Raw genomic sequence first — 21073 nt, 5'->3', positions numbered from 1 at the left:
AAACAATGAATTTTTGCCATTTGCAACAACATGGGTGGACTTGGAAGGTATTATGCTTAGTGAAATAAATCAGACAGAGAAAGACAAATACCGTATGGTTTCACTTATATGTGGAATCTGAAAAAAAAACAGATGAATGAATATAACAAAAGAGAAACAGACTCACACATACAGCGAGCAAACTAGTGGTTACCAGTGGGGAGAGGAGTGGAGGATTAAGAGGTACAAACTACTAGGTATAAAATGAGTAAGATACAAGGAAGTAATGTACAGCCCAGGGAATATAGCCAATACTTTGTGATGAGTTTATATGAGTATAATCTATAAAAATATCAGATCACTATGTTATACACCTGAAGTTAATATAAGTCAAATATACTTCAATAAAAAAAGGAAAAAATGCATAAGTCCAAAATATTGGCAGCAATCAGGTCTGAATTTGGACCCGAAATTCCTCCTAGATCACCAACATGCCAAATTCCTCAATGAAATTTGGAAATCTTTTTTAATTTTGGTTTTTCCTTTTCATTCCTGCAAGGCAGATGCTCTAGCCATCCTTATGATGCCTATCAGCTGTCAGTTTATGGTGTTACATTCACCTCAATCCCCTGTTCCAAGTCATGCTCACTTCGTGTCTGTATGCCCAGCCAGAGATGGACAGGAAGCCTGCTTCCCATGTTGGGAATGGCATTTATTAATTTACCCATCCTGATCCGAACATCTGCCTCCTTCTTTATGTATTAAGGAAATTGAACTTAACTGGATGTGCTGGTCAGTCTTTTCAGATGCAATCTAAACTGGATGGAAGCTGCCGTAATTCCTCCTGGTCTGTTTCCAGACTTGTACAGAGTACATTGTCTGCAGCTGACATCTCTTAATTACCTGTGCTCCCACTGGCATTTACTATGATTCTTGTAAATCGTTATCACCTGCTCAGGATCTAGGCCCTCACATTCGTGTAGAAAAGGAGCCAAGAGGACGCCTCACAACTGTGTGGCAGTAATTATCCGTGGTACACAATAATGTCTTTGGACCCTGCTGTTTTTGTGCAGTAATTAACAGGTGGCGAGCTTTGACTGCAACATTTTCCCCAGCAGTTATTGGAGAAAACACTGGCTTCTGGGCAAGTAGATTAAATATTGAAACAACGGCTCTGAGAGGCCCCTCATCTGACCCTTCCGTTAGCTTGGGTTTGCCAGGTTTCAACACTGGCATGATATAGTGGATGGTGTGGATGATATAGTTCAGTACAGGGACTGAGCGTATGCCTTTGGGACCAATCTACTTGCAGTCACACCTGGAATCTCCCCCTTTCTAATACATGATGAGACCTATACGAGGGTTAGTCCCATTATTATGATATTGCTGCAGGCAATGTGACAGTGTCTTTGTTTCTATGCTGATCAGATCCCTTTATGGTCTTACACTAGCGATATGGCTTTATCTCTAGACATTCTGTACTATTCACCACTCTCCAACTATGTCCTGCAAACCAATACATTTTTTTTTAAACGTCGTTATTGGAGTATAATTGCTTTACAATGGTGTGTTAGTTGCTGCTTTATAACAAAGTGAATCAGCTATACATATACATATATCTCCATATCTCCTCCCTCTTGTGTCTCCCTCCCACCCTCCCTATCCCACCCCTCTAGGTGGACACGAAGCACCGAACTGATCTCCCTGTGCTATGCAGCTGCTTCCCACTAGCTATCTATTTTACATTTGGTAGTGTATATGTGTCCATGCCACTCTTTCACTTCTTCCCAGCTTCACCTTCCCCCTCCCCATGTCCTCAAGTCCATTCTATACATCTGCATCTTTATTCCTGTCCTGCCCCTAGGTTCTTCAGAACCTTTTTTTTTTTTAGATTCCATATATATGTGTTAGCATACGGTATTTGTTTTTGTCTTTCTGACTTACTTCACTCTGTATGACAGTCTCTAGGTACATCCACCTCACTACAAATAACACAATTATTATTATCCTGAAACTTCCCTAGTGGTCCAGTGGTTAAGATTTTGCCTTCCAATGCAGGGAGTGCGGGTTTGATCCCTGGTCGGGGAGCTAAGATCCCACATGCCCTGTGGCCAAAAAACCAAAACATAAAACAGAAGCAATGTTGTAACAAATTCAAAAAAGACTTTAAAAAATGGTCCACATCAAATAAAAAAAATCTTAAAAAAATTATTATTATCCTAACTACACTTTTCTTATTGCTTGAAACACCCCATTCATTCTTTCTAGCTTCATAGTGGCTTTCAGAGAGTCCAGGAGGTGCAGGAAAGTTAATTACCTGTGAGGCACATTTTGATTGAAGAATTGAAGAAAGAATATGAGAAGAACCTAACAGATAAATTCTTCTCTCTTCCTCTCTCCATTGGGCTGTGTCAAACATGATTTTCTGTCATACAAAAGGCAGACTATGTGGCTAAGGAGGGACACCGGCAGAATGATGGGCTAGGTCTCCACTGAGGGTTGGGGAAAAGTGGCAGGCATGGCATGTATCATTTTGCATTTGCTTCTCATTCTTGCTTGTCTCATTTCCTATTTGCCTCACTCTTTTTGCTATGGGATTGTACTTTCCAATAAAGCAGTAGCACTTCATTGTAGCCAAAACAAAACTAACAAAAAAAGAGGGCACCTAAGTGAGACAAGTGGAGAAGGGTGTCATGCAAGGATTATCATAGAAGTGAAATCTAAGCTGAGACCTGAAAGAGGAATCTAAGTTACAGAGTTGATAGGAGAAGGTATGAGTAGGGACAAGCATTCCTGGCAGAGGGAATAGCATATGCAAAGGCACAGAGTACGATAGAGTATACCAAAATAAAGACCTACAAATTATTTCACATGGATAGAACATGTGTTTTGTAATAGGCAGGACTGGTAAGAAATGAGGCTGAGGAGGTAATACAAATTCTTCTTTGAGTCCTTTTTTCCTTACCTATGAAATAAGTAATTGAGACTCACTTTGTTTAATGTGCCTTCCCAGTTTTACAAGCCATGACACAGGGAACTGTGAAGAAAGTTGTGACCCCAGATGTATGATAATAAACCTTAAGTGGATTAAGTTGTAAGGAATAGGTTTGATGTTTTACTTAATTCCGAGAGGTGACATTACCTTCCTTAACAGAAACAAACAGAAGCTTCAAAGTGAGAACAAGAGGGACTGTCATCTCACAATGACTCTTCTTGAAACAAATGGAGGATTTTTTTTTAACCTAATCTAAGTTTCTGATATGTTTTGAATTGACTTGATGCTATCATTTGGCCCATAGATTGAGTTCTATATAACAACTCAAGAGCGCCTACATATTGGTGATTTTAATTTCCATGGGAGCACAAGAATTCTTCTTTCACACACTACCATAAAAAAGAGTGGGTCAAGAAAAAGAGTCCTTAAGATGACACTGGGACTCTCATAGATGGGGCCCATGTTGAGATCATTTTGGCGCCATTATAATTGGAGCCCATAGTTTGGGGAGGTGAAAGTTTCCATGCAAAGGGGTAAGGGGACCAATGTTCCCTTTCCTTCTTGTGAAATATGCTCACTTTTCTCTCTTGCCCCTGTGTCAGCTGTGGTAGCATAACCCATGGGGGTGCCTCCTGACTCAAATGTGCCCTATGCTTAGGTGAACAGGTGGGGCTAGGGAAGAGCCAGTGCAATGGAAACATGGAAGGGGAGACTCTTCAGGGACAAAGGCAAAAGAAGTCTCAGGGGAAAGCAGTACATGTTCCAGCTGGGTTCACTAGAGGAGAAGAACTGATGGGGAGTTGAAGACTTCATTGGTTAGACAGAATGACTGTGGTTTCTGCTAGTGTACCCACTCTACCCATAACATACAGGAACTAAGTATTGACCAGTCAAAATTGGAATGCTATTCATTCTTTCAGAAGCAACAGAGCTCATGCTGTATATCACCCTATGTATCTTTCCAAGAATTACTTGGAAATTATCCAGGAGAAATTAATCTTATCTTGAAGCTGAGAGCACTAAGGCATAGTGCTTAATGTAATTGGAAATTATGTTATTTGATTCTCTCAGATTTTATTGAAGGGCAGGGATGAACAATTCAACAGAGCAGTTTTAAAGGGTTGAAGTAAGAAAGCATGCAGTTTCTTTCTGCTTACGTCCTACCAAGCCTAACTTTTTACTAAATAACATAAACGTTGTTGATATATTTTTTATTATCAACCAAGTCATTAGATAAATTGGGGTGAGTACCTATGGTCACATGTTACAGCAGAAATAGAAAATTGATTAAAATCAGAATGTTGAGTATGGAATTCAAAGCCGGTCAATCTGGGGTCAAAAGTCAATGGGTGTGAATGACCCTTTCTTCTTCAAAGCCATGACTTCCTTCCCAAACAAGGGACGATTGGCCATTGCTTCTTTGTAACCTTTATATCGTCCCATCCGTATACAAGCCTATTTCTGTATTTAACTGTAAGCTCCTCAAGGTCAGGGATCCAAGTTTGGCAATAACAAATATTTTAAAAAAGAATTTGAGACTCAGAGAGGTTAAGGCCATATTTTATGCTATCTCTCATCCCCTAGCCGTAAAACATGAGACTGAGGCTCAGGGAGTTTTAACTCACTTGTTCCAAGAGCTCTGGGTTAAAATACAAGCCTAGAACTTTTACAGCAAGTCCAGTGTACTTTCAGCATCACATAGGTTACGAGCTTTGGCAATGCAGTCAGATACCGTGGGTCCAAATCTCGGCTTGACCACTCACTATCTGTGTAAACTGGGATGTCTGTAAATCTCTTTAGTCTGTATTTTCCTTACATGAAACTGGAGAAAATAATGGTGACTGTCTCATGAGATCTTGTGATGATTTAAATAAAGTAATCTATTTTAAATGTTTAGTACAGTGGCTAGCACATGGATGGCAGTTAAATATTAACTGCTTTTATTATGATTATTTCCTTTTACACCACAGCTGAATAGTGCTGTTGTGAATGATCCCACATGAAGGAAGTACTGGCCCTATCCACCACTCTCACAACACTGTGATGGAGATCGGGACTTAGTGGCTTTGACTTTAGTCCAAAGTCAACATTTTCTGCTCTCTACAAATCCACCCTCATTCATTGCTTCTTCTAATGTTTGCCACTGTCCAACAGTAAAGAGAAGATATTTCAATATCCTTGGAGTCCTTGACCTTCAACAATTAACTCTAGTAAATATTGGCATCTCTGCTTGTTTAATCTCTCACTTTTATTCTTGCCTTGTTCTACGACTGAGATAGAGAATCAAATTATGTTCAAGGGTATCCATAATTACAAGAGTAGGAGTAGTGATAATGATATGTACGATTAATCTCACACATGTAAGTGCCAGATGCTTTATACCCAATACCCATGCAATTAGTTGATACATTTTATGACTAGGAGTATAAATATTAATGTCATCTACTTCGGTTTTCCAGTCAGGCACTTGAAACTCCACTTGCTTTTATTAGCAGAAAATCTAGTCTCTACTACTTGACTGTCCTCCACACCCTGAATTTTCCAATTATCCTGGAACCCTGTTCAGTCCCCAAATGCCAGATTTGTTCCAAACACAAAGCAGGGAGAAAACCAGAAAGTGTCATCATGGAATAACTCACTCATTGTCTTTGGTTGTGGCCACATGGGTCCTGCTTCGTCTGGGCTGCGGCTCTATTGATACCTGAGCTCACTTCATTCCTTCTAATCCTCACAATAGAGTGTCACAGTTGAGCCAGATTGTAGCCCTTTGCATCCTCACTTGCTTGTTTAGTGAGTACTCCCAAAGCACTACATCAAGACAGGGTCCGGAAAAGCTTCTAGCCCATCCTGCATGATGTGAAGCTCCTTGCATTGGGGTTGAGTGTGTGTGGTCGGTTGATATGCTGCCTCAGTGGGGACCATAGAGTTCTTTCTCGCTGGTAGACCACATTTGGACCATTACAATTCAAGAGAGAAATTCTTATCATGTTGATTCTTAAAAGGGGATGGAGGTAGATGCTCGATTTCCTTTCTCCCAGGATATATTTTTTAATCCCTAGGCCCCCCCATTTACTCCAGGGAATGGCTGAGAATGTGAAAATGCCATTGGGAAGGCACAGATTTTGTCAAGCACAAATAATTCACTTATATACTTTCCCCAGGGCCATGGGGATATTTCACCTTACGTTTGTTTAAAACAAGAGGTGTAATAGCTAAAGCGTCAGGCTCATTTTCCCTTCTAGGCCAGGAAGCAGCTCGAAGCTTCTTCCACTATCGCCTTTTGAGTACTGTCTCATCAGCATCCTCACCAGTACAAGGGTCAAGTCTAGGCAACCCTTCTTAACGGTTTCTATTATCTTCATTTTATACCTGATGAAGTAAGTTCAGAGAGCTTACCCATCCTCAGGCCACACTGCTAGTAAGCAGTAGAAATGGGATTCTAATTCAGATTGACTTGACTCTAAGCCTCTGGCTTCTCTGCAGTGCTCATACCTGTCTTGGAGCCTACGGGCAGCCACATCTGTACTCCTTTATATGTGGAATGCTAGAGCTTGGAGGACATTCCTTTCTCCCTCTCAATCTCTCTCTCTCTCTCTTTCTCTCTCTCTCTCACACACACACACACACACACACACACACACACACACACACTCCAAGTAACAACTTTGAGAATTGGGTCCCACTAAAATGTCTAAGACTGATATTTCTTTATGCTCCTCATAGATAACAAATCTACCCTCTTCTGAGACCTGGGAGAAATCCATCCAGGGCTCACACCTCTTCCCCCACAATCCCAGTAGTCCATAGCTTTGGTAGAGCCGAAAGTTAATAGGGAAAGCTTCAGATTCCAGCTTCATCCATCCTCAAGGGGCCTTTTGCTATTAATTTTCCAAAAGGCTTCAGATTTCTAGCCATGACTGTCCACCCACAGGTCCACTAAAATAATCTGATGGATGAAAGCTGGTCCTGATGAAACCATAGGAATAACTCCTTCATTCTTTTCATGGGAGTTTAAAAAGGTAATTGTATTGACCTCTGAAAGCAAATCCCACCTCCTATTGGAAGGCAGGGCCATGTCCTAGTACAGGGTACCTGTTGCTGAGACTGCTGTGCAAGTTGCTGCCATGAATCATAAATCTTTCACCAGCCTTCCTTGAAAGTTTGTCACTCCCCTGCCCTTTCCCTTGATGGTTGTGCCTGGGTCCCAGTGCTACACATGTTTTGGTAGGTTCTAATTGATGAGCTGTGGCCAGCAACTTTCATAAATGAGAATCATGGGGTGGATTTCCTGAGTGAGTTCTAATTTTCAAGTGCCCTTAAAAACAGAATTCAGGGGATAATGAATATTCAACAGTATCTTTAAACAGGAATACACACTAATAGTAGTGGCCATTATTATTTATAGCATGTCTGCCCTATACTATAATTTTTTTAAACCACTGTATCTATAGTCATCTCAATAACACTTCGTAATAGATACTAGCTATCATTCCCACTTACAGATTACAAAACTGAGACTCAACAGAAGTTGTTACAGAGAGGCATAGCTAAGGTTCAGACCAGTTTGAATAAGTGAATCCTGTGGTCTTTTCATAAACATACCTTTTCTTTATTCACTCACAGTTTGTTTCAGCATTTTTGTTATCTCTTATAACTCACTAATTCATTCCTGTACCTTCAAAATCCTACTGTGTTATGAAGCCTAACTTTTCTATTCAGTTCAACAGTATTTATCGAGTATCTGCTATGTGGAAAATACAATATGGGGTCTTCTGAGCATAAAAAAGGATGGTGGACAGCATCTTGCATCTTAGGTAGTCTAAATTTATATCATGTTGTCTTATTTTCTAAATATTCCATCTGTATTACTTATAAGTTAAGGACACTAACATGTATTTACCACTTACTATGTTCTAGAAAATTTCATATCGTGTTTTATTTAATCTTTGCAGCAACTCTGTAACACCCGTTTCATAAAAGGAAAATGACTTCCCCCCAGATCGCCAAGGTTGGTGCCTCAGGCACAGTTTTAATCTAGATTTCCAGCTCCTCATTTCAGAGAACATAAACATATGTCACTATCTGGAGGGATTTTTGGTTGTCACAGCTTGGATGGGAGGTGCTATTGGCATCTAGTGGGTAGAGGCCAGGTATGCTGCTGAAATTCTACAGAGCACAAGGCAGCCACCCACAGCCAAAAATGTGGAGAGTAGAATTTGAGAAACCCTGCACTATACTGTAAGTGTTCCTGAGAACAAAGCTCATAGTTTACTAAGGTCTGTTGCCAGAAATGACCTTAAAGATTGTTGAGTCTTACTGCTAGTATTTTAATGAATATTTATTGAGCTTCTGTTATGTGTGTGCAAGGTTTTGCTTTACTTACTCATTCATTCAATTATCCAGTAATTATTGGAAACACAGCTTCTAATCACTGGGAATTACACATGTATACGCGGTGTTCTAATAAGTCCAAAAGGAGTCTCTGAATTTGGCTGTTTGCAGAGATAATGTAGAGGTGAAGCCGTGTGGTTCTTTTAGCATAAATTCAATAGGATACTCTTGTTGTTGTTGTAGTAAAAGAATATTGTCTGAAAATACTGTTTGAATATTTATTCCAGGAGCTTCAGGGAAAGGCAGGAAAGAGAAAGATAGGATGTAATGACATGGTAACTTCCTCCTGTGCAGCAGGTAGAACTGAGCATCTACAAAGTCTGGTGAAACTCAGGGCACAAGCAGTTGTACTTCGCAGCAGAGAGTTTAAGTGTAGCCCTGAGCAGGGAGAGAGAGTTACACTCCCTGCTCCAGAGCACTGCTCAGCTTGACCACCATGAAGGCTCACGATGGTCACCAAGAAGACTCATGAGCTCAGAGAAGTAGGATCTCTAAACAGCTCTGGTGACTAACCACTGTGTCATTGGTGGGGCCCTCAGCAGGGACTGAGGCAGAGAACTGAAGGGCTGACAGCTCCTGAAGCAGTTTCCTGAAGGAATTTCAGAAGTAAGTGAAGACCATCTTGAGAAGAGATGGTCAGGCTGGTGGCACTGAAAACCATTGTATTCTGATCAGAGATGATAAAGTGATGGTATTGAATTTCAAAGTTTCCTGGAACCTGGGGCGTTTGGATTTCCTAAGTAAAAGACATAGTCATATCCTTAGAGGAGTCACAGTGTGATTGGAAAGATGTAATATGCACATTCTCTTTCTTTTAGGGGAAAGTGTTGTTTACTCAGCAACTATTCTACACAATCCCTCTGCTAGATCCTTTCACATGATGCATTATTCCACTAAATTCTCTCCAAAACAATTAAAGGTGATGCCAGTGTAATCAGTTTATAGATGAGGAAACTGAAACTTAGATAACTCATTTCATAGAAAAAGAAATTGAAACTCCAAGGTCTAATAGTTCCCCAAACTTATCAACTCTTTCTTATTTCTGGGCCTTCACATATTCTTTTTTTTCTTGTTGGAATATTTCTACCCACCACCATTACCTGGTTAACAACTAACCTCAGCTTAAAGGCGTTTCTGACCCTCAAAGCCCAGATCAATTTTCTCTATTATAAGCTCATAGAGCTCTATTTTTTACTTTGTGTGATAGTCATAAACTTAATTATTACTCTTGATGCTTTGCATTTTGTTATATTTGCTTTCTCTGCTAAATTAAAAACTTCTTAAGGGGAAAGGACCATGATTTCTTTGTTCCTCTCTATATTCACAGCCAGCGATACAGTGTCAGGTACAGAGTAGGTCTTCAATAGAATTTGAAGTCCACAATTTTGGGGGTCAGCATATTTGGCTGGGCTCAACTGGACAATTCTTCTAATCTGGGCCAGTCTTGGCTGATCTTGGTTGATTGACTCACGTGTCTCAGGTTAGCTGGTGAGTAGGGTAGAACTGATTAGTCTGAAACGATGTGGCAGCTAGTCGTGAAGATGATGCCTGATGAACTATGTCTCCTGGTATCCATGCCTTCCTACAGTCTCTTCTCACACTGAATCTGGGCTAATCTTGTGACTCACTTTACTAACAGAATGCAGAGAAAGTGACACAGTGCTAATCTGAGATCTAAGCCTTAAGAAAGCCTGAAAGCTTATACTTTTGCCCTTTTGAGTGCCCTGAGCTGCTATGTAAGAAATCCAGCTATCATGCAGTAAAGATTACATGGAGTACAACAGAAAGGTAATCTGGCGAGACCTTGAGATAAGAAACAGAGAGAGAGGGAAGGAGGGATGGAGGGAGAGAGAGAAGGAGAAGGAGAGGGGGAAGAAGAAAAGCAGCAAGAAGAGGAAAGGGGACAGAGGAGAAGGAAGAAGAGAGGAAGGGAGAGGAGGATAAGGGACGGAAGGGGGACTTATCTCTCCTAGCATTTTGGTCTTCCTTATTGAGACAGCTAACATCCAGACATGTGAGAGGGCCATCTAGGGTGTTCCAATCCAGCAGAGCTCCCAAATGACTGAAGCTCCAGTCAATATCATGGGGAACAGAAGCAGAGCCCGGCTGAGCCCAATCAACCCACAGACATGTAAGAGATCATTAATTTTTTTTAATGTCACTAAGTTTTAGGGTTGTTTGTTTGCAGCAACAGACAATGAAAACATATGGACTCACCCGTAAATCTGCGAGATATCTCGCTGTGAGCTGGTGGAATGACGGGGGTGGCCATCAACTGCTAGGGTGACAGGGACACTTGCTTCTCAACATCCAGCAGGGTAGCCCAGCTTTGTTCCCATAGTGGCATCAGAGTTCTAGGAGGGTAAGTAGAAATATGCAGGGTCTCTTGAGGTTTGGGCTTAGAAATGGCACAAAGTGTATCTCCCTGTGTTCTATTGGACAAAGCCAGTCATAAGGCTACTCTGAATCCAAAGCCAAAGAGATAGATTCCACTTCTTAATTAGAAGTGCTAGAAAAGTCACACTGCAAAAAAAAAGTATGAATACAGAGAGAGGTGGAAAACTGCAGTCATTTTTGCAACTGACCACCTAAGACAATGATTATTATAGTCATGTTTGCAAATGATGAAATCAAGGTTTGGTTTAGAGGAGGCTGAGTGACCGGCCCAGGGTCCCACAACAAGTGTGTTATTAGAGATTCCCAGCTAAGCATTTATTCTCCTGAGTTCAAATTCTACCTCTCACACATCATGCTGCTTCTATGGTATAGTGATTGTTTTTGGTTTATTTTAGCTCTAGTAATATTGCCCAAATGAATCTTCAAGTGTAGTCCATGTATTTTGGTGATGCTCCGTAATTTAAAAAATGAGGAAATTGGAGGACCTTCAACATGACGGAGGAATAACACATGGAGATCACCTTCCACCCCACATATACATAAAAAACAGATCTACATGTGGAACAACTCCTACAGAACACCTACTGAATCTAGCAGAAGACCTCAGACTTCGCAAAAGGCAAGAAACTCCCCACATACCTGGGTAGGGCAAAAGAAAAAAGAAAAAACAGAGACAAAAGAATAGGGATGAGACCTGCACCTCGGGGAGGGAGCTGTAAAGGAGGAAAAGTTTCCACAACTAGGAAGCCAAGACACATATTAATCAAACTGTTGACAATTATATGCAAAGAAAAAATACTAAAAGCAGCAAGGGAAAAGCAACAAATAACATACAAGGGAACCCCCATAAGGTTAACAGCTGATCTTTCAGCAGAAACTCTGCAAGCCAGAAGGGAGTGGCAGGACATATTTAAAGTGATGAAAGGGAAAAACCTACAATGAAGGTTACTCTACCCAGCAAGGATCTCATTCAGATTCGATAGAGAAATTAAAACCTTTACAGACAAGCAAAAGCTAAGAGAATTCAGCACCACCAAACCAGCTTTACAACAAATGCTAAAGGAACTTCTCTAGGCAGGAAACACAAGAGAAGGATAAGACCTACAATAAGAAACCCCAAACAGTTAAGAAAATGGTAATAGGAACATACATATCAATAATTACCTTAAATGTAAATGGATTAAATGCTCCAACCGAAAGACATAGACTGACTGAATGGATACAAAAACAAGACCTGTACATATGCTGTCTACAAGAGACCCACTTCAGACCTAGAGACACATACAGACTGAAAGTGAGCGGATGGAAAAAGATATTCCATGCAAATGGAAATCAAAAGAAAGCTGGGGTCTTCCCTGGTGGCGCAGAGGTTGGGAGTCCGCCTGCCAATGCAGGGGACACGGGTTCGTGCCCTCGTCCGGGAGAATCCTGCATGCCGTGGAGTGGCTGGGCCCGTGGGCCATGGCCGCTGGGCCTGCACATCCGAAGCCTGTGCTCCGCAGCAGGAGAGGCCACAGCGGTGAGAGGCCCACATACCGCAAAAAAAAAAAAAAAAAAGGAAGCTGTAAGAGCAATTCTCATATCAGAAAAAATCGACTTTAAAATAAAGACTATTACAAGAGACAAAGAAGGACACTGCATAATGATCAAGGGATCAATCCAAGAAGATATAACAATTGTAAATATTTATGCACCCAACAAAGGAGCACCTCAACACATAAGGCAAATGCTAACAGCCATAAAAGGGGAAATCAACAGTAACACATAAGAGTAGGGGACTTTAACACCCCACTTTCACCAATGGACAGATCAACCAAAATGAAAATAAATAAGGAAACACAAGCTTTAAATGACACATTAAACAAGATGGACTTAACTGATATTTATAGGACATGCCATCCAAACACGACAGAATACACTTACTTCTCAAGTGCTCACAGAACATTCTCCAGGATAGATCATATCTTGGGTCACAAATCAAGCCTTGGTAAATTTAAGAAAATTGAAATCATATCAAGTATCTTTCCTGACCACAACGCTATGAGACTAGATATCAATTACAGGAAAAAAACTGTAAAAAATACAAACACATGGAGGATAAACAGTGTGCTACTAAATGACAAAGAGATCGCTAAAGAAATCAAACAGGAAATCAGAAAATACCTAGAAACAAATGAGAATGAAAACACTACGGCCCAAAACCTATGGGATGCAGCAAAAGCAGTTCTAAGAGAGAAGTTTATAGCAATACCATCCTATCTCAAGAAACAAGAAAAATCTCAAATAAAAAACCTAACTTTACACCTAAAGCAATTAGAGAAAGGAGAACAAAAAACCCCTAAAGTTAGCAGGAGGAAAGCAATCATAAAGATCAGATCAGAAATAAATGAAAAAAAAAATTAAGGAAGCAATGGCAAAGATCAATAAAACTAGAACCTGGTTCTTAGAGAAGATAAAGAAAATTGATAAACCATTAGCCAGACTCATCAAGAATAAAAGGGAGAAGACTCAAATCAATAGAATTAGAAATGAAAAAGAAGTAACAACTGACACTGCAGAAGTACAAAGGAGCATGAGAGATTACTACAAGCAAATATATGCCAATAAAATGGACAACCTGGAAGAAATGGACAAATTCTTAGAAAAGCACAACATTACGAGACTGAACCAGGAAGAAATAGAAAATATAAACAGACCAATCACAAGCACTGAAATTGAAACTGTGATTAAAAATCTTCCAACAAACTAAAGCCCAGGACCAGATGCCTTCACAGGCGAATTCTATCAAACATTTAGAGAAGAGCTAACACCTATCTTTTTCAAACTCTTCCAAATATAGCAGAGGGAGGAACACTCCCAAACTCATTCTATGAGGCCACCATCACCCTGATACCAAAATCAGACAAAGATTTCACAAAATAAGAAAACTACAGGCCAGTATCACTGATGAACATAGATGCAAAAATCCTCAACAAAATACTAGCAAACAGAATCCAGCAGCACATTAAATGGATCATACACCATGATCAAGTGGGGTTTATCCCAGGAATGCAAGGATTCTTCAATATACGCAAATCAATCAATGGGATACACGATATTAACAAAATGAAGGAGAAAAACCATAATATAATCTCAATAGATGCAGAAAAAGCTTTTGACAAAATTCAACACCCATTTATGATAAAAACTTTCCAGAAAGTAGACATAGAGGGAACTTACCTCAACATACTGAAGGTCATATATGACAAATCCACAGGCAACATCATTCTCAATGGTGAAAAGCTGAAACCATTTCCATTAAGATCATGAACATGACAAGGTTGCCCACTCTCACCACTATTGTTCAACATAGTTTTGGAAGTTTTAGCCACAGCAATCAGAGAAGAAAAAGAAATAAAAGGAATCCAAATCAGAAAAGAAGAAGTAAAACTGTCACTGTTTGCAGATGACATGATACTACACATAGAGAATCCTAAAGGTGCTACCAGAAAACTACTAGAGCTAATCAATGAATGTGGTAAAGTAGCAGGATACAAAATTAATGCACAGAAATCTCTTGCATTCCTATACACCAATGATGAAAAATCTGAAAGAGAAATGAATGAAACACTCCCATTTACCATTGCAACAAAAAGAATAAAATACCTAGGAATAAACCTACCTAAGGAGACAAAAGACCTGTATGCAGAAAACTATGAGACACTGATGAAAGAAATTAAAGATGATACAAACAGATGGAGAGATATACCATGTTTTTAGATTGGAAGAATCAACATTGTGAAAATGACTATACTACCCAAAGCAATCTACAGATTCAGTGCAGTCCCTATCAAACTACTAATGGCATTTTTCACAGAACTAGAACAAAAAGTTTCACAATTTGCATGGAAACACAAAAGACTCTGAATAGCCAAAGCAATCTTGAGAAAGAAAAACGGAGCTGGAGGAATCAGGCTCCCTGACTTCACACTCTACTACAAAGCTACAATAATCAGGACAGTATGGTACTGGCACAAAAACAGAAATATAGATCAATGGAACAGGATAGAAAGCCCAGAGATAAACCCATGCACACATGGTCACCTTATCTTTGATAAAGGAGACAAGAACATACAATGGAGAAAAGACAGCCTCTTCAATAAGTGGTGCTGGGAAAACTGGACAGCTACATGTAAAAGAATGAAATTAGAACACTCCTTAACACCATACACAAAAATAAACTCAAAATGGATTAAAATCCTAAATGGAAGGCCAGACACTATAAAACTCTTAGAGGAAAACATAGGCAGAACACTCTATGACATAAATCACAGCAAGATCCTTTTTGGCCCACCTCCTACAGAAATGGAAATAAAAATAAACAAATGGGGCGTAATGAAACTTAAAAGTTTTTGCACAGCAAAGGAAACCATAAACAAGACCAAAAGACAACCCTCAGAATGGGAGAAAATATTTGCGAACGAAGCAACTGACAAAGGATTAATCTCCAAAATCTACAATCAGCTCATGCAGCTCAATATCAAAAAAACAAACCACCCAATCCCAAAATGGGCAGAAGACCTAAATACCCACTTCTCCAAAGAACATATACAGATTTCCAACAAAGACATGAAAGGGTGCTGAGCATCACTAATTATTAGAGAAATGCAAATCAAAACTACAATGAGGTATCACCTCACACCAGTTAGAATGGCCATCTTCAAAAAGTCTAGAAACAATAAATGCTGGAGAGGGTGTGGAGAAAAGGGAACCCTCTTGCACTGTTGGTGGGAATATAAATTGGTTCAGCCACTATGGAGAACAGTATGGAGGTTCCTTAGAAAACTAAAGATAGAACTACCATATGACCCAGCAATCCCACTAGTGGGCATACCCTGAGAAAACCATAACTCAATAAGAGTCATGTACCACAATGTTCATTGCAGCTCTATTTACAATCGCCAGGATATGGAAGCAACCTAAGTGTCCATGGACAGATGAATGGATAAAGAAGATGTGGCACATATATACAATGGAATATTACTCAGCCATAAAAAGGAACAAATTGAGTTATTTGTAATGAGGTGGATGGACCTAGAGTCTGTCATACAGAGTGAAGTAAGTCAGAGAGAGAAAAACAAATACCATATGCTAACACATATATATGGAATCTAAAAAGAAAAAAAAAGGTTTTGAAGAACCTAGGGGCAGGACAGGAATAAAGACACAGGCATAGAGAATGGATTTGAGGACACAGGGAGGGGGAAGGGTAAGCTGGGACGAAGTGAGAGAGTGGCATGGACATATATACACTACCAAATGTAAAATAGCTAGTGGGAAGCAGCCGCATAGCACAGGGAGACCAGCTTGGTGCTTTGTGACCACCTAGAGGGGTGGGATAGGGAGAGTGGGAGGGAGACCCAAGAGGGAGGAGATATGGGGATGTATGTATATGTATAGCTGCTTCACTTTGTTATATGCACAAACTAACACAACAATGTAAAGCAATTATATTCCAATAAAGATGTTAAAAAAATGAGGGAATTATGGTTACATGTCTGTAACTTCAAAGTTGGATGCTGAATGCATTAACCTTTAAGTCAGAAGTATTAACTCCCCATCTTGAGCAGCTGGGCTTGTCACTAAGCTACTCACATGAGTTAGTCATCAGTGTGACCTATGAACTTCTAAACAATTGGTTCCAAATGAAAGTTTACACTTACTGCTGAAAAGCTGCAAGGGCACCCTAGAGACTGGACGCCTGATGCGTTGATTCACCTTTTCTACCATTTCTTGTGTTCATTTTGATAATGGGACTAAAGTTTTTTAGCTAATTAAAAAAAGTTTTTTTTTGGTCCAGTGGGGTGATTGGTGGAGTTGCCTAATGACTACATCTGTGCTTGATGAATTGGCCATCATTATTCAGCTTTTTCTGATGGATAGATCAGGTCATGAGGCTTTCTCTTTCTTCCCTTTAGGGAGGGCCTATGACCTGAATGAAGGACCTGAAGGTCTCTCTGCCTCATACCTCATCCACTGGTGTATGCATTGGTCTGAGCTACTTCTGGGGCTTAAATAATATTCATTGGTTCCCTTTGCTCTGGATCCAGATTGATCACTTCCCTTCATGCTCAACTATGCAGATACAACCAGAAAATGCTTCCTTTTTTAATTTGTTCGTTTGTTCATGTCTATCCCAGATGACTTATCTACTGATGTCAGCATTTAATGACATTCCACTTTGGACTAAGATTAATTCAATTCATAGACAAAAATGTAAGAGATTGGATCCTTTGTGAAGAAAAGGCCAGAAAACCTAATGCCACCTGGTCTGGAGATGTATACACATACACAAGATCCACACAAGACTGAAAGGGCCCCTGGAGAGACAAAGTATGACGGGCGTCCTCATGAGATTTTGAGGCGGTGTGCTTACTTTAGCAGTAGAAAGTCCTATGAGCAGCCTAGTACTTTTAAAGGGGACACTTCCTGACTCTCAATGAATGGTATGAAGTAGTAGTAGCAGCAGTTGTAAAAGAGATGATTCCTATCTCAATAAGGCATATGCAGTAGTAGTAGTCGTAGTAGCAGCAGCAGCAGTAGTAGTGGTCAGTCATAGTATTAGTATTGATAGTAATAGTAGTGGTAGTAATAGTTGTAATAGTAGTAGTGGTGGAATGGTAGCAATAACAGTGGTTGTCTCCCTTTGTCATTTCACAAACATTGTTCCCACCTCCCTGTCTCCACTCATGATGTTTCCTCACTCTTCTTCCTTCTTAAGCTTTTGAAGTTCTAGATATCTTTTCAGCATTCACTGTAAATGTCACCTTTTCCAGGAATCCTTCCTCAGTTATATAAACTGGAGGCAGTAATTTCTGAACTTTCCTCCCACAATCGGCTCATACCTCTCCAAGTCGTCACTTTATAAATATGCTGAGTCATCTGTTTATGGACCTAGCGTTCCCTTTATGTTGTAAAGAAGGTATTGTCGTCTAACTTTTCTGAATTAAAGTGCTTAGCACAATATCTTGTCCATAATATGCAATAAAATTTTGCTGAATTAATGAATAAACAATTAATGAATGCAAACTGAATCCAGTGAAGATTATAGTAGAGAATAAAAGAAATTCTCAATAGTGAGATTCTTGAATTATCAGGTATGATATTTCAACATATAGCAGGACTCCATGTTACAGAGAGACTCTGCTGGTTAATGTTACATATTCATCCAAATGTATCGTGATAAAATCTAATTCTCTCCAGTTATGACTTGAACTAGTCAATATGAATACGTAGATAAGGAGATCTGACTCAGGTTAAATCTTGCCAAGGACAAGCAAAAATTTGCTAGTCACCACTAAATTGGCACCATTTTAATTGTAGTAATTGAAGCAGGTGGTTGGAAACTCAGTTAATGAGTACATTATTACTCTTCGTTCTGAAGAATAGTACTTAGATATTTGATCCAATACGAAGAGAGTGGTTAACATTTGCCAAAATGTTAGACCTTAGAACTGTTTTTTTTTAACAGAAACTATTTTTGTGTGTAACTATTCATAAACCTTTTAGAAATTAATGTTTGTTTATACTGTATATGAAATTGGTGTCCATATATTGATCTCAAATCCAGTCACCTTGCTTAACTCTGTTACTATTTTAATAATTTGTTTATCGTAAAATTCTTGTGTGGTTTCAATGTGGATAATCATATCATCTGTAAAAAAAGTCAGTTTAATTTAATAATTTCCAATCTTTTTGCAATCAAGACCATTACATAATAATATTTAACACTTACTCTGAAAGCAAAAATGAAGAAGTCTGATAATACCAAGTGTTAGAGAAGATGTACAGTGACAGGAATGCTAGAAAAGTGTCAATTGCTTCATCCATTTTGAAAATAGATGACATTATTTTGTAAGCTACAAACGTGTTCTGTGGTTGAGACATTACGCTCCTAGGTACACATCCATGAGAAACTCATGCATATATGCAGGACTATTTATAAGGACTCATTTACAAGGTCGAGAAGATATATTCTACATGGCCATTTTGGTTCAATAACAAAATGAAATATTATGAAGTCTAAATGAATCTACTACAGAGGTACATAATATGAATGATTCCTAGTATAATATTGAGTAAAAACATATTATACTTAGAAATATAATATTGAGTACAACATAAACTGCAAAAATGGCAAACACTGTAATATTCTTTTCATGAACCAAATAAAGCAAAGCAATAAATTTTTAGAAATACAAATAAATACAATAATTTTGTTTTCAAAAACAAGGGAATGATCAGTACAAGATTTTGAATAGCGGTGTTTGCATTGGATTAGTTGATGCAGGGGTTTAGAATGGGAGAGGATCAAATAAGTAGATGTAAACGTTAATCAGTGTACTAGTTTCTGTGTCCATGGTAGGCCATAGTAAAACAATTAAACAAATACATATCTAAATAAAAGGGGACCAGACGGTACACATGGACCAAAAATGAGAGGGTGCCATGACCCAAGGATTATGATTAGTCCAAGACTGTGCACTCAAGTCCAGACAAAGAAGAAGGAATTACTAAACTCTACCTCTAGTTTAACAAAGTAATCCCTTAAGTACTTATTATTCTCAGAAAACAAATATTCCAATTTAAATATTATTACTTACTGCAAGAGCTAAGACAACCAATTGAAATTTCCAACTTTTATGGGTTGTAGGTTACATTTCATGGGAAATAACAACACTATGAAATTTGCAGTCTTACACAAATTGTTTGTACAAGAGACACTTACAAAGACAGATTTTTTTAATTAATTGGTTTATTGAGGCATAATTTACATACAATAAAATTCATCAATTTTAAAAGCTCTAATCGGTGAGTTTTGACAAATATATATATATATGAGTGTAACTGCCACCACAATTATGATATAGAATATTTTCTTTACCCCCCCAAATTTTCATGCTCTTTTCCAATGAATTCCCCTTCTTTACACTTGACCCCTGGCAAGTACTAATCTGCTTTCTACGAGTATAGTTTTACCTTTTCTAGAATTTCATATAAATGGAATATGTAACACATAATACTTTGTGTCTGGCTACAGTCACTTAGCATAATACTTTGGGATTAATTCATGCTGTGAAGTATATTAGTAAGTTGTTACTTTATGTTGTTGAGTAGTATTCCATTTTACTATATACTGCGTTTTGCTTATCTGTTCACTACTTGATAGTCATTTGTGCTGTTTCCAGTTTTTCACTGTTTTGAATAAAGTTACTATGAGCATTTGAGTAAAAATCTCTATGTGAATTTGTTTTCATTTCTCTGGGGAAATAAATTAGTCATGGGATCGCCAGGTTTTATGATAAATATATGCTTAACTTTATAGGGAATTGCCGGCCTGTTTTCCAAAGTGACTGCACACTTTTGCACCTTCACTAGCAACGTATGACAGTTCCAAATACTCCACATCTTCACCAACGCTTGATTATTGTTACTGTTCTTTTTTTAAATTCTAGCCATTCAATTGGGTAGGTAGTGGTATTTCACTATAGTTTTAATTTGCATGTCTTAAGGATGGATAATATTGACCATTTTTTCATGTGCTTATTTGTCATCCATATATCTTTATTGGTTCATTTGTTTTCTTACTGTTGAGTTTTGTGAGATCTTTGTATATTCTGGAAACAAGTCCTTTGCCAGATATATGTTTGGCAAGTATGTTCTCCCAGTCTGATATTTTCATTATTTTACCAGTTTCTTCTGAAGAGCAAAAGTGCTTCATTTTTTTAAAAATATTTATTTATTTATTTATTTATTTATTTTTGGCTGCATTGGGTCTTCGTTGCTGCACGTGGCCTTTCTCTAGTTGCGGTGAGTGGAGGCTACTCTTCATTGCAGTGCGTGGGCTTCTCATTGTGGTGGCTTCTCTTGTTATGGAGCACAGGCTCTAGGCATGTGGGCTTCAGTAGTCGTGGCTTGTGAGCTCAGTAGTTGTGGCTCATGGGCTAGAGCACAGGCTCAGTAGTTGTGGCACACGGGTTTAGTTGCTCCGCAGCATGTGGGATCTTCCTGGACCAGGGCTTGAACCCATGTACCCTGAATTGGCAGGCAGATTCTTAACCACTGAGCCACCAGGGAAGTCCAAAAGTGCTTCATTTTTATGAAGTCTAATTTATCAAATTTTTCTTTTATGGCCCATGCTTTTCCTATCCTGACTAAGAAGTGTTTGCCTAATCGAGGGTTACAAAGATTTTCTCCTGTGTTTTCTTCTAGAACTTATATAGTGTTAGCTCTTACATCTAGATCTCTGGATCTAATTGTGAATTAATTTTT

Source organism: Globicephala melas, chromosome 17 (genome assembly GCF_963455315.2).
Source record: "Globicephala melas chromosome 17, mGloMel1.2, whole genome shotgun sequence".
Taxonomy (NCBI): domain Eukaryota; kingdom Metazoa; phylum Chordata; class Mammalia; order Artiodactyla; family Delphinidae; genus Globicephala; species Globicephala melas.
Note: the sequence above shows the minus strand (reverse complement) of the source record.